Source organism: Schistocerca americana, chromosome 1 (genome assembly GCF_021461395.2).
Source record: "Schistocerca americana isolate TAMUIC-IGC-003095 chromosome 1, iqSchAmer2.1, whole genome shotgun sequence".
Lineage (NCBI taxonomy): Eukaryota > Metazoa > Arthropoda > Insecta > Orthoptera > Acrididae > Schistocerca > Schistocerca americana.
In genome coordinates this window covers 1,063,223,776-1,063,238,664 of record NC_060119.1, presented here as the reverse complement: position 1 = coordinate 1,063,238,664, position 14,889 = coordinate 1,063,223,776, and positions in this window count along the sequence as shown.

Genomic DNA, 14,889 nt, shown 5'->3' with positions numbered 1-14,889 from the left:
TAGTGAGTCATGGAAAGTATATTGGAAATACAGATTAGATGCTACAGAAGGTTGGGTGGTCGTAGCAGTGACAAAAGTATTGTCTGTATTGAGGTCGAACTGTATTGTGATGGTGAGGTTACCTGATCGCGTATAACACGTCGAAGTGGAATAAAGTTAATTGTTGTATGTTTTTAACTGCCATCCGATTCCGCTGTGATGCTTCTAGAGTCATTCAAAGGAAGTCTACGGTCAGTAGCGTGTAAATACCCGGATCAAGCAATACTATTAGGATGCGAATTTAAGCTGTCGAGTATAGACTGGGACGTCTATGGGTTCACCGCGGTGGTGCAGACACACAGCCCTGCGAAGTACGTTGGAACAACTTTTCTGAAAACTATCTTGAGCAGCTGTATTCGACAGCACACAGACAGTGGAAATGTCTTAGGCCTTCGAACTATAAACAAGTGGATCTCATAGACACAACAGTATGGAGATGGGTGTTAGTGACCTTGGACTCACTATGTCAATAACAGTTAGTCAAGTTAATAAATCAGTCAAGAAGGCTAGAGTTTCTACAAGAAAGAGCAGATAAGAAGTTTTTAGTATCTCACTTAGAGTGTCAACCGACATCACACTGATCTAGTAAGATTGTCGTTCAGTTATTATCGGCAAAGTTTAAACAGACTGTAAACCGTGGACTGGAGAAGTAAGTGACTAGTAAGTGGATTAAGGACGAAAGAGACCCACCTGGTTCAATAATGAAATTCGGAGGAAGCAAAGGTTGTGCTCTCTCTGTTCAAGAGAGAACACGCAAATGACAACACGCAAAGGTTAGCAGAGATTTGTGCTTCTGTGAAAAGATCTATGAGTGAAGCGTACAACAACTACCACCATCATACCTTAGCAAAAGATATGGAAGAGAAAACGAGAAAATTCTGGTCGTATGTAAAAACGCTAAGAGGGTCAAAGGCTTCCATACAGTCACTCGTTTACCAGTGTGGTTCAAATGGTTCAAATGGCTCTGAGCACTGTAGGACTTAACTTCTAAGGTCATCAGTCCCCTAGAATTTAGAACTACTTAAACCTAACTAACCTAAGGACATCACACACATCCATGCCCAAGGCAGGATTCGAACCTGGGACCGCAACGGTCGCGCGGTTCCAGACTGTAGCACCTAGAACCGCTCGGCCACCCCGGCCGGCTTACCAGTCTGGTGTGACAGCTGAAGGTAGAGCAACGAAAGGTGAAGTTTTGAATTTCGCGTTTAACAAATCGTTCACGCAGGAGAATCGTACAAACATACCGTCGTTTAACCACGAAAATAGTAATAAGCATTCCTGGCGTAGAGAAACAACTGAAAGAGTAGGTCCGCGAAGACTAGAAGTCCGTTTTTACAAAGGATACTCTACGGTACTGGCTTCTTACTTACCTTGCCTATATCGCAATATCTCCCCCAACACAAAATCCCAAGCGACTGGAGAAAAGGACAGACACGCAAAATTACGGGCAATATCCTTAATTTCTGTTTGCTGCTGAATTCTTACACATATTCTCAGTTCGAATATTATAAACTTTCTCGAATCTGAGAAGGTTATATCCACAAATCAGCATGATTTTAGAAAGCATCGCTGGTGCGAAATTGAGCTTGTATTTTTCTCACAAGACAGACTGCAAACTATGGATGATGGGCAACTGGCAGATGCCATATTTCTTGATATCCTAAAAGCATTTGACATGGTGCAACACTGCAGACTATTAACGATGGTACGAGCATATGGAATAGGTCCTCACGTATGTGAATGGCTCGAAGAGTTCTTAACCAATAGAACCTAGTATGTTGTACTTGAGGGCGTGTGTTCTTCAGGGTATGGTCAGGAGTGGTTCATGAAATTGTGATAGTACAGGTGTTGTTCTCTGTATACGTAAGTGATTTATCGGACGCCGTGGGCAGAAATCTACGATTGTTTGTTGATGATGCTCTGGAGTACAGCGAGGTGTCGAAGCTGAGTGACTTAGGAGGACACAAAATGACTTAGACAAAATTTTGTCGTTGGCGTGATGAATGGCAGCTAGCTCTAAATGTAAAACAAGTGTGTAGGTTAATGCGGATGAGAAAAACAAACCCGCAGTATTCGAGCACAGCATTACTAGTATGCTGCTTGACACAATCACATCGTTTAAATATCGAGGCGTAACGTTGCAAAGCGATGTTAAATGGAACAAGCTGCTAAGGATTGTGATAGGGAAGGCTAATGATCTACTTCGGTTTATTCGGAGAACTTTGGGAAAGTGTGGTTCATCTGAAAAGGGGACCGCATTTAGGACGTTACCACTACCCATTCTTGAGTAGTGTTCGAGTGTTTGAGATCCGTACAAGTTCATATTAAAAGACGACAACGGAGCAGTTTAAAGGAGGACTGCTAGATTTGTTATCGGTGGTTTAGAACAATAGACAAGTGTTACAGAGATGCTTCGGGAACTGATATGGAATCCTAGATGGAAGGCGACGTTATTTTATAGGAACAATTTGAAGCTAAAAGAACGATTCTGCAGCTATATACACTTCGCATAACGACAACTAAAACAAGGTACGACACATTTGGGCTCATACGGGAGCATGTAGATATTAGTTTTTCCCTCACTATTGCAATTAAAATAGGAAAGGAAATGACTAATAGTGGTACAGAGTACCCTCCGCAGCTCACCGTAAGGTAGCTTGCCGAGTGTGTGTGTAGATGTAAATGTAGATCCTCGTGAGATAAGTGTTACCCTTCCTCAATGCTTTCTTACACCCTCCGGATACTTCGGCGTAGATCTAAGGTTCATTCGCTGGCTTAATGAAACGGAACGAATTGTCAGGTGGATGAGGTCGGTCACAAGAAAACGTAACGAATAACGTAAAGTATTGTTTATTAGTTTACGGATTTATTTCATCTGGCAGGAATAGTAAGTCCTTTAGGCTCTCTTTTACAACTAACCAGACATCCTTAGGGTGTACATACGATATTTCTGCTACTACTACTACTACTACTACTAATAATAATAATAATAAGAAGAAGAAGAAGAAGAAGAAGAAGAAGAAATACGATAATAATAATGACAAGAAATATTAATAATAATTATGTACATCTATTAAAATTGTGTTTAACACAATTTCAGGTCGTCCGTCTCGGTTGGGAGAAAGTGTGGTTCACAGAAATCACAAAGGAATCAATGAGGAGAAGAAGTTCGCAGGTTACAGCAAGCTTAACAATAGGACAAGGAAAGCTGATGAGATGAAAGGAAGGAAACAGACACAGACAGATACGAGAGAAGCGTGGATAGTTTATAATATAACAAATATACTAGTTCCCAGTTGGACAGAAAGAAAACAGCTATGATATGCCGATGAATGTTGATAAAGTTTTAGTCTACTGCTGAGTGCAAAGTAGTTTCCAATAAGACTCAGGTTGGAGGGTAGTTTCTTCTACAGCCGCAAGGCGGGAGTGGTGAAATACATGGAGAAATATTTAGTGTTTATGCACACTACAAGAATGATGCCACACTTATGGAGGTTATGGAATAAGGATAGGTATAGGTATTTGGCACATAGATATGGCACATCAGTGACTAAGAAACCGATAAAAATAATTTTTAAAAATGTGAAAGTCACGTCACCTATCCGGTTGCATCCACCCTGACAGGACATAGGGTGAACTAAAAAAAAAAATGGTTCAAATGGTTCTGAGCACCATGGGACTTAACATCTGAGGTCATCAGTCCCCTAGAACTTAGAACTACTTAAACCTAATGATGTGTTGGCAAATGTGCCAACACCTTGTAGATAGAGGAGGCCGAAATGCACGCTATCTGACGCAGACGGGCGTGAATTCTGGAACAGGATAAGTAGTGAATGTTAATAAGAAAAGTATGCAGCTCCTCGAATACTTATCTTTTATTCCTTCATGTGAATACAGCATTCTGGATGAGACATTTCATACGATAACTATCAAACTATGTAAGGCTAATGGCACCTTGCTAGGTCGTAGCCATTGACTTAGCTGAAGGCTATTCTAACTATCTGCTCGGCTAATGAGCGATGCATTCTAACTATCTGCTCGGCTAATGAGCGATGCTTCGTCCGCGTAGTCGCTAGCAAAGTCGTCCGTACAACTGGGGCGAGTGCTAGTCCTTATCTCGAGACCTGCCTTGTGGTGGCGCTCGGTCTGCGATCACACAGTGGCGACACGCGGGTCCGACATGTACTAAATGGACCGCGGCCGATTTAAGCTACCACCTAGCAAGTGTGGTGTCTGGCGGTGACACCACACCTAACTAACCTAAGGACATCACACACATCGATGCCCGAGGCAGGATTCGAAACTGCGATCGTAGCAGTCGCGCGGTTCCGGACTGAAGCGCCTAGAACCGCTCGGCCACCACGGCCGGCTAGGGTGAACTGACGTGGCATAAAATTGATCCCTTATTTCAGTTATGGACACCTTTGTAGGTTTCTGAAGGTGTGTATGTACCACCAGAACTCTACACAAGCGTCACGCAGTTGCGTCACTTATGGGCTGGTGGCTTGTGAGGACGGAGCTACCTTGTGATGGTGCCTCAGATGTCTCATCGGATTTAGAAGCGAACTGCTTGACCAACAAGACATCTACGTGAGTTTACTGCTGCGCTGGTGTTAGTCTTAGTTGTAGAAAAAGGAAATTTTGCTAAAATTCAGTGAAGGTGCGGTTTGGCGATGAAGTCTGGGGCCGCTGGCAGTGTGTAGTAACAGTCGACAGCCAGTAGGCCAGGCAGAGTAAACAGGGCGCGGAGCTGCGATGGCGTTATTGCGCGCAGGATGTGTTTGGTGTGAAGCAACAGCGAGGCGGTTGTAGTTATTGCGATGTATGAAGTGAGGCAGTAGGCCAGAGCCAGGAGGGGGATGTGTAAATGGCTGAGTATGGGAATTTGCCACAGTTTCTGTCTCTCTTTGACACTACATCAGAAGCAGTATAAATAGACGGGCAATTTTAGCTGGAGACAAATGTGTGCCAGGTCAGTCAAGAGCCGGGTAGGACCTGTGCTGCTCTAGGCTTATAAGGGCTAGTCTGACAGCGATGTTGTAAATATTCTATGTAAACCTGGACTTTATTTCTATATACTGTACGTATTTGGGCTGCATTCCACCTCCGGGGACACAACACCGGGGCGGGGCGGAATGGCAGCCGGGTACGTGGAGATTGCACGATCTGCCTGAAGGAGGGCAGTGGCAGCGGTCTGCAGCGGGTCCAGGACGGGCCACGTTCGCTTCCTACCTGGCGTACCGGGGTCTGGGCGAGGCATACGCTGCAGGGACTGCGGCAGCGCCAGAGTCGGCGGGGGGTGTTGCCATCCAGTGAACACCACTAGTGGCAAGTTACGACACGGCGTCCAAGAGGGCATGGGTTCGAGTCCGGTCCTGTCCTGGGAGCAGCGGCGGCCCGAGGGCCACGGGTAACCAGTACATCCACCTTCATCCCGTAGTCAGACAGAGCAGGCCAAATGGGGTGGTGGGCGGCGAGGACCAGACACTGCAGCAGTCTGAGGAATCGCAAGCAGCTACGCGACGCATCGGCGAGCGGCCATCGGGCGAGCGCGGCCGAGTTCCAGATGAGAGGCCTTGCAGGTGCCAGCAGCGGTGTCGGCATACAAGGAGCTGCTGAACAGGCTGGACTCGCGCAACACCACCTAGACTACAGGCCTGCGCGCACACTTGTGACGTCATATACTGATGGCCGGGTCTGTATCGGAACGTTCCTGTTAAGCACTCTGCAGCTATACGGACTTTACAAGTTTTAGAGCTGAGACCGCATAGAGATTCTCGTGCTTTCGTCTTCCACATGTCATTGTAATGGAAGTATGGAAATTTATATCAGTGCGTAAAATAACTGAACAAAACTGCTCTATGTTATTTCAAGATGTAAAATTATTTTGACGATTTGTCTTAAATACGCGTTTCTAAGTTTGAAAAAAAAACCTGTAATTCTAAATTCTGTCTTTTTCCTCAGGAGCTACGCTTTCTTGCAGTAAAAAATCGGCAATATGCAACAACAAGACGACGTTTTCGGTTTTAAATAAAGCAGCTGGAGCTCCTACAGAATTTAAGAATTTGTTTCCCTGGTTACTTTCGTAAATTTTCCTCTCCACTTCAAAATTTGCTGATCTCACACGAAACTCAAATCATTCGACGAAATGGAGCACCTCCTGACATGATGTTTAATAAATCAAAAAACCTGAAAAAATATTATATTTCCCTGTTTCTCCAGAACTTTAGAACCTTAAACATTAAAATATTGTTTTTCCTATATCACTGATTGAAATTCGTGTCACACAGTGCTGTTAATTTAATCATAATGCACTTATCTCGAAATTCTGCTTTCTATACCGCTTAATCTGTCGAACACTGAATTCATTAAAGCAATTTTGTAAGGTAGTTTACTGAAACTGAAATTATATTAATAGCTGTATATGTAAAACTGAACAAAATCACTCTGTAGCTCTTCCAAACAAAATTACTGGAAACTCAATAATCTGGTAGGAATGTTAAGGAATACTAAACATTTTCGAGCCACCCTAATTAATATTACTATTCTGTGTGACAATAGTTGCAAATACGAGAGACATTTCACAGCCAGCTTCGTATTAACCTCGCAGCAATGGTCCAGAATTAAGAAGCAAATGATACTGGTACATGATACATAACTTCTTTTAAAAACAATTGGCAAATGTGGTGCAATGGATACAACACGCTACAAGTTTTCGTCATTTACTTACCCTTGTATGATGCGTAGACACAAATTCCTCTCTGGGAATAGCTGCAATCCAGCGATTTCTCAACTTCACACATTTGGGAAATCGAAACATGTGCACTTTCATGCCTTTTTGGGATTTACAATTTCACTGGCAAAAGGGAACGCAGCACTTGTATCCCATACTTCGAAGAACTGTAGGCGAATGCTGTATGAAATATATATCACTTTCGCGTGTCACACACTTTTAACACAACATACACGCCAACAGGACTGCCGACAGAAGATAAGATGGTCAACAGTTTGTGACGTCACGTGCCAATATGGCCGCTGTGCGTAGGCCTTGTATCTAGAAGGCTTTGACTCGCGGGACAACACTGCGGGCGGCACGCCGACGCTGCGCTGCACCCAACGTAGTACTGTAGCTTATCTGAATAAAGAGACGCTTCCGAATACCGCTGTATCACTCTGCACTGCCCATTGACGCTACTGAACTTGCTCGGCCTACTGACGGTAAACGCGTGGTCGGTCCCGGCTTCAGCTCGGCCATCTGGAGCCCCGGGTTCGACCATCTACGCCCCGCAACATCACAACTACTCTCTTAAAACCACTGCTGCACGATTCTGGTTTTGTGATACTGTCTTGAAGATAACTGAATCATCAATTAGGGCGGTTCACAAACAACAAGTCAAATACACCTGTTATTCCAAAATGTTATCGTTGAAGTCGGGGCCAGGAGGTGCTGGTGAAATTAGACACACTGCTAAAGATAGCTTTTTATTTTAAAAGACTTTCTCAATAATAAATTTTTAAGTCTGGTTCGTTTAAAAAAAAAAAAACGATTTCGAAAACAATTAGCAATAGCTTGACAATTTTCATTACGAAAAGATTACCAAGTATGACATTAACAACTTGCCAATATTGAGATTTTAAATTGAACAGTAAAAAACTCTTTTAAAAATACCTCTATGTAAAGGATATTTCAAGGATTGACGTTAACAATAAGATCTTAACTTGTTATATCATAAGGAAACAATTCCAAAAAAACTTTACATAGCTAGCTTGTACTAAGAAAAAATAGTTGTCTCTCGCCAGTTACGTAACTAATATTTGTTGCAAGATAAATGTGAATAAGCCAGCACACAAACCTTCACATTAAAGGCGGTTCCCAAAAAAAAAAATTTTTCGTTAGCTCGGTGAGGGAGTGACACGTGTAAAGGGGCCCAAATCACAATAGGCGGAATAGTTACTGGTGGTCTACAAGGCCATAGCAGATCAACCCCAAAACTCCCATTAGAAGCCGCCACCTTCCCGACTTACTCAAAACCAGAAGATGTAGTAGCAAGGGCGGTGCCTGCACAGACTCCGAACCACAGAAACCCGCGACACCGACCCTAAATCACCCAATCGAGTGTAAGGTGTCAGGCAAATCCGACACCTTCCATGAAAACCCTGACATGATAAGCAAATCCAGTAGTATGTCACGTAGCTCCGAATAAATCGTGACATTAAATTAACCAAAGTAATACGAGTAACGAGTGAGCAAATGGAATACCACAGACTAACACAAGAATGCCTGAATGCATGTCATTCCTTCCCACCGTCAGACAGACGCAGTTCCGAGGGGAGAAACGAGAACAGAAGCCGAGAGCAGAACCGTGTTAAGCTAGAAGGCCCTACGATAAGGGACTGACACCCACGTCACTAGCTAACCGACAGGACCATCCCCCCAGCCATTGTTAAAAGCTAGAGCCCTCCAGAAGAACAGTATAGATCTTACGATACCACTAAAAGGGCCACACCAGCCGCAAGTTTTCGCGTGAGACTTTTTCGCGTCTCTGTTACGTTGCAAACTTTAAAAACATTGCCCCACCACGAAAAGTATAACGTTTCTCATTGGATGGACAGAATTTATCTAGGCGGAGCTTAAGGTTAACATTGAGACCCTGATTGGTCAGATAAAAACACAGCCAGATAGTTTTTTTTTAAACCAACTTCGGTAAATTGTAGTAAGGAGAAGTTAGAAGAGAGTTGCTTCCGATACGGCGAGATGGATAGAGCTGCGTCGCCCGACGACCCCTGACACTGCCTAACCAACGACAAGGTAATGAACGCACGCGATGCCGCATAATAGCGCATAAAGCTTCACTCAGAACTGCAGAATTCTCATCTGTTACACCCCCGCTTTGCGTAATACTAGTGTCGATCGTCAATTAAAGCTCATGGTATTCACATTTGCTATGTAAGTTAAAATCTGAAACGCGATGATTTTTCTGTTATATAATTACTGAGAAGCCACATCAGCCACTGTAATTTACGACAAGTTAGATAAGTAATTAACGATAATTGAGGGTCAGTGTAGACCATTTTGATAGTTTTCTCTTTTGTGAAACTTAATTTAAACCTAGATTATAGATGTGATATGGCATAGGTCATCCTTCGATCCATTGTAGAACTTGGAAACCCATTCAGGGAATATTCTTTAACATTTTTGTTGAACTCAGTTGGTTTTTATCATCCTGTATTAAAACATTTCCTTTTATCAATAGTGCAATTTATAAACAATGTTTTGTGAGTAGAATAAAATTTCCAATGGTAAACTTAACTGCTTTTTCGACGTTATTTTACCAGCTAACTAAAAATAGGAAAACCTTGAACCCCTTCCACTAAATTTAGTTAGTATTAAGATTCTTTTAAAGGGAGTGCAGTGGCGCTGACGCTGAAATCATTAAGTATTTGGTTATATCATCGCTAGTCTCACTGAACTCTTCTGAACTCTGCGTGTCATGTGTGGTCTGGCGTCTCCTTACCAGCAACAGGTCCCAGGTTCAAACTAGTCAATTCCCTAAAAAACTCGCTCAGAGCGTCGTTACGCGAAAGTGATAGGGAGACACGGCTTAGAACAACAGACACCACGCAGAATGCTAGACGAGGTGTGAATGAAAAAGGCCAGACCAATAAGCAATTATCACATTCCCGCGGACAGTCAAACGGAAACTGTGGTTGGACGACCCCAACAAAACCACTGGTGAAGAAACTCATACTTCATTAGAACTTGAAAACCTTCTCTTATACATTCATACAACTCTGTTACATAAAAACAGTATTCAACTTCTCTCACTCCACCCCAGCACCGGGAACACGTCGCAATTCTAAATGCTCGTCAGAGCCAACCGCTGCCAGTGGTTTCAATGGCCGATAAGAAGACATACGGTCCCACGCGGTGATCTCCTGCACCACGGATTCTAAGCTTCATAATCCACGTACATGCAGGTAAAGCAGACTTAGGCCTTGACAGCCAAGAGGTCGGCCAAAGCAGGTGGCGAGCAGTTGATGACCCCCAACAGTAGGGTCCCGCTCGCGCCACCACGTCTCTCGGTCACCGCCCAGTACATACTCCTCGATCGTCACGCGACCGTACACTTGCTCCACCTCCCGCCAGAGTGCGGTAGCGATCCAAACAGCGCGCCACACCGAAAGCGAGAACACTAGTACCTGAATAGTGTAAATTCGCGTAGTCGTTTGTCTTCTGTTTTTGTTTTGAACGGCCTGTGTCGGTTGGTCACAGTCAGTGTGCTCCCTGCCGCCGTTGGATAAGCAGCTGCAGCAGCAAGTCGTATACTCCTAGCTCACTCATTTGTTACATAGTTTAATTCTTAATTTCTTTGCGTATTTTTGGTACTTGCATTGTTTAATTCATAAATTTCGGGCGTATTATGGTATTTGAGAGTGTAGCATCGCGTTTTAGTACCTGAATAGTGTAAATTCGCGTAGTCTCCTTCCGCCGCCGAGCAGTGTCAGCAGTGCGCAAGTAGCAGCATTACTGCATTTACTAGGCAATCTTGTATTTTAATAACCGTTTAAATTTTGTCGATTTGTTTGCGCTCTCTGAAGATTAGTTCAGACGTTCTTTGCAAAACAGTTTTTAGCATGGATAGGGACTGCAAGTTCTGTGTTCGGATACAGGCTGAGTTGGCATCCCTTCACTCCCAGCTTCAGGCAGTGTTGGCTTCGGTCACACAGCTTGAGGCTGTTGCCAATGGGCATCACTGTGGGGGTCCGGATGGGGGTTTGTCGGGGACGGCCAGCTCGTCCCACGCATCCCCCGATCGGACTACGACTGTGGTTGCTCGGGATACTGCCCGCATTGAGGCTGATCCCTCACCTGTGGTAGAGTGGGAGGTCGTCTCAAGGTGTGGCAGGGGGCGAAAGACATTCTAGAGGGCTGAACGGAAGGCCTCTCCAGTTCGTCTGGCGAACCAGTTTCAGGCTCTGTCTCAGGCTGATACTGATCTTCGGCCTGACATGGCTGCTTGTCCTGTTCCAGAGGTTACCCCTCAGTCGGCAAGATCCGGGCGGTCGCAGAGGGTGGGCTTACTGGTGGTTGGGAGCTCCAACGTCAGGCGCGTAATGGGGCCCCTTAGGGAAATGGCAGCAAGAGAGGGGAAGAAAACCAATGTGCACTCCGTGTGCATATCGGGGGGAGTCATTCCAGATGTGGAAAGGGTCCTTCCGGATGCCATGAAGGGTAAAGGGTGCACCCATCCGCAGGTGGTCGCTCATGTCGGCACCAATGATGTGTGTCGCTATGGATCTGAGGAAATCCTCTCTGGCTTCCGGCGGCTATCTGATTTGGTGAAGACTGCCAGTCTCGCTAGCGGGATGAAAGCAGAGCTCACCATCTGTAGCATCGTCGACAGGACTGACTGCGGACCTTTGGTACAGAGCCGAGTGGAGGGTCTGAATCAGAGACTGAGACGGTTCTGCGACCGTGTGGGCTGCAGATTCCTCGACTTGCGTCATAGGGTGGTGAGGTTTCGGGTTCCGCTGGATAGGTCAGGAGTTCACTAGACGCAACAAGCGGCTACACGGGTAGCAGGGGTTGTGTAGCGTGGGCTGGGCGGTTTTTTAGGTTAGATGGCCTTGGGCAAGTACAGAAAGGGCAACAGCCTCAACGGGTGCGGGGCAAAGTCAGGACATGCGGGGACCAAGCAGCAATCGTTATTGTAATTGTCAACTGACGAAGCTGCGTTGTTAAAGTACCAGAACTTCAAGCGCTGATAGAAAGCACCGAATCTGAAATCGTTATAGGTACAGAAAGCTGGCTTAAGCCAGAGATAAATTCTGCCGAAATTTTTACAGAGGTACAGACGGTGTTTAGAAAGGATAAATTGCATGCAACCGGTGGTGGAGTGTTCGTCGCTGTTAGTAGTAGTTTATCCTGTAGTGAAGTAGAAGTGGATAGTTCCTGTGAATTATTATGGGTGGAGGTTACACTCAACAACCGAGCTAGGTTAATAATTGGCTCCTTTTACCGACCTCCCGACTCAGCAGCATTAGTGGCAGAACAACTGAGAGAAAATTTGGAATACATTTCACATAAATTTTCTCAGCATGTTATAGTCTTAGGTGGAGATTTCAATTTACCAGATATAGACTGGGACACTCAGATGTTTAGGACGGGTGGTAGGGACAGAGCATCGAGTGACATTATACTGAGTGCACTATCCGAAAATTACCTCGAGCAATTAAACAGAGAACCGACTCGTGGAGATATCATCTTGGACCTACTGATAACAGACAGACCCGAACTTTTCGACTCTCGGCAGAACAGGGAATCAGTGATCATAAGGCCGTTGCAGCATCCCTGAATATGGAAGTTAATAGGAATATAAAAAAAGGGAGGAAGGTTAATCTGTTTAGCAAGAGTAATAGAAGGCAGATTTCAGACTACCTAACAGATCAAACGAAAATTTCTGTTCCGACACTGACAATGTTGAGTGTTTATGGAAAAAGTTCAAGGCAATCGTAAAATGCGTTTTAGATAGGTACGTGCCGAGTAAAACTGTGAGGGACGGGAAAAACCCACCGTCGTACAACAACAAAGTTAGGAAACTACTGCGAAAGCAAAGAGAGCTTCACTCCAAGTTTAAACGCAGCCAAAACCTCTCAGACAAACAGAAGCTAAACGATGTCAAAGTTAGCGTAAGGAGGGCTATGCGTGAAGCGTTCAGTGAATTCGAAAGTAAAATTCTATGTACCGACTTGACAGAAAATCCTAGGAAGTTCTGGTCTTACGTTAAATCAGTAAGTGGCTCGAAACAGCATATCCAGACACTCCGGGATGATGATGGCATTGAAACAGAGAATGACACGCGTAAAGCTGAAATACTAAACACCTTTTTCCAAAGCTGTTTCACAGAGGAAGACCGCACTGCAGTTCCTTCTCTAAATCCTCGCACAAACGAAAAAATGGCTGACATCGAAATAAGTGCCCAAGGAATAGAAAAGCAATTCGAATCACTCAATAGAGGAAAGTCCACTGGACCTGACGGGATACCAATTCGATTCTACACAGAGTACGCGAAAGAACTTGCCCCCCTTCTAACAGCCGTGTACCGCAAGTCTCTAGAGGAACGAAGGGTTACAAATGATTGGGAAAGAGCACAGGTAGTCCCAGTCTTCAAGAAGGGTCGTCGAGCAGATGCGCAAAACTATAGACCTATATCTCTGACGTCGATCTGTTGTAGAATTTTAGAACATGTTTTTTGCTCGAGTATCATGTCGTTTTTGGAAACCCAGAATCTACTATGTAGGAATCAACATGGATTCCGGAAACAGCGATCGTGTGAGACCCAACTCGCTTTATTTGTTCATGACACCCAGAAAATATTAGATAAAGGCTCCCAGGTAGATGCTATTTTTCTTGACTTCCGGAAGGCGTTCGATACAGTTCCGCACTGTCGCCTGATAAACATTTGCTTATATGACTGGTATGTAACTTGAGGAATAGCAATGCCTTATAAAAAAATGGCACTTGTAATCTACATACTAACCTCATAGATAATATTTCATATATACGGTCAACTACTTCGTAGCGTATTTGTGCAGCATGAGATATATATATCAGCCACAGATTATTGTAGCTTACTCTTTTCGTTTCAATAAAGACAAGTTGCTGCTCAATAATACATCGTCTGACGCCACAGTCTTTTCCATTCCACTTCGCAACAACTTCATTGGAAAGAAGCCTGCTGCCACATCTTTGCATCGGCGTTTGTCCTCACCATGGCAACCACTAGTTCAACTATCGACTCTACAACAACTTCAGTGGAAAAAGCTTGCTCCTTCATCTTTGCAACGGCGTCTAACTTCACCATAGCAACCAGTGGTTCCAAATGGTTCACTGATAGGCCACGAGAGGGCAACCCATGTACTGCCAAACTGAAGTTCATTTTCCTACGTTTTTAAATATTTTTAACGCTTTTTAATTGACAATAGCTGTTAAATAAGCTAAGTTTAATGTATATTTATTTTTAATTCTTGACAATGTTCTTTTAACTAAGAAATTTTAAATTGTAATTCGACTTATAACTCATTGGTTAATAACGACATCATGCAGTCAGAAGTGGGTGGAGCCTCCATTATATAAAGTAAGACGTGCACTGGTTTCTCCAGTTGTGATTCTCCAACAGAAAGGGGTTCCTACTCAATGGTAATTCAACGTTTTATAGATTTATAGCCGTATAACTATGTATTTTCATTAATGCATGTAGCCCTCTAATTAGTGCTTTGTATACATCTTGTAGGTCTGAAGATGACCACAGTAGTGGTCGAAACCGGTCACCTTGTAAAATAAATCGTGATCAAGACTGTTTTTAATAGTAATTATTTACAAGACGTTGATCACTGCTGTTCCCATAATGCATTCAAAAGTAATTTAAATAATGTGCGCTGAATGGTGTGCTCCAGAACACTTGTGCCTGAATCAGCATTATGCAGGGTGGTAGTAATTAAACTTTCGCCACTTTCGCGACACGGCTCGACTGCTGCTTTAAGGTCGCGCATTGCGTCCAGCATTCTCAGCCATGGCAACAGCAATTTCTTCCACAGTTTGTAAATCATTTGGCCGTCGTTGCCTTCCACGAGAATTTCCCAAACTCCCAGTTAAATACCGGGTGATTAAAGAGTCAGTATAAATTTGAAAACTTAATAAACCACGGAATAATGTAGATAGTGAGGTAAAAATTGACACACATGCTTGGAATGACATGGGGTTTTATTGGAACAAAAAAAAGTTCACAAAATGGACGACAAATGGCGCTGGACAGCAAAACGTCAGTGACTGCACATGACAATCGT